The sequence below is a fragment of the Propithecus coquereli genome, unplaced genomic scaffold (genome assembly GCF_000956105.1).
Source record: "Propithecus coquereli isolate 6110/MARCELLA unplaced genomic scaffold, Pcoq_1.0 Scaffold634, whole genome shotgun sequence".
In the NCBI taxonomy this organism is placed as follows: Eukaryota; Metazoa; Chordata; class Mammalia; order Primates; family Indriidae; genus Propithecus; species Propithecus coquereli.
In genome coordinates, this window is record NW_012152330.1 from 640,667 (window position 1) to 641,442 (window position 776).

Consider the following 776-nt stretch of genomic DNA (forward strand, 5'->3'; position numbering starts at 1 on the left):
CGTGCCTGGCCACCTGGGGCACGACTGTCGGCCCCGCCACACACGTGGAGGTGAAAGGACTCTGGAATTCTCTTCGACCCTTTCCACACCTGGAGAGGTAGTCAGAGAAATTCAGTCTTGCCCTAAGCCCAGCGTAGCTTTCACACTCAACATCGTCGTCACGTTATGGAAACATCCAGACCTGGCAGTACCCCGGGGCCCTGGGCAGTGAAGGCCAAAAGTGGAGGGGTTTTCCCTGGAAGGGGCCGTCCTCCTCCTGACAGTGCCACGTCTGGCGTTGAGGTCGTGGGTCTTCGTGACGCGGGACGCTGGCGGATGCCTGGTGTCTCGGGATCTACAGAAGGTGAAGTTCGGACCCTGTCTTGCCGTCGCCCCAAGCTCGCTCCAGCCTTTCCTGAGACCCCAGACTCAGCCAGCACCTCCCTCGGTCTGCGGAAGGAGCGGGGCGGAGTCTGGCTGGGAGGGAAACACCTGTCCCTCCCTCCAGAACTTGCCTCCCCTCCCCGCTGCGACGAGCTGCCACCCGTGGATTCGCCCGCTTCTGTCTGGTGCGTCTCCCACGGCGCCCTGACATTTACATAAAGTACGGTTCCTTGTGCCCGAGTCTGAAGTCACCGCACTGTCAGAATTCCCTCTGCTTTTCCTGCATTTTAAAAGTAAACAATCAGACGTTATTATTTAAGGGATTATTTTAGAATAAAATGTCCCTAGCCAATCACTAAATTCAGAATCACGTCATCTTCTTTTCTAATCTGAATTTGTTTTGAATACAGCCT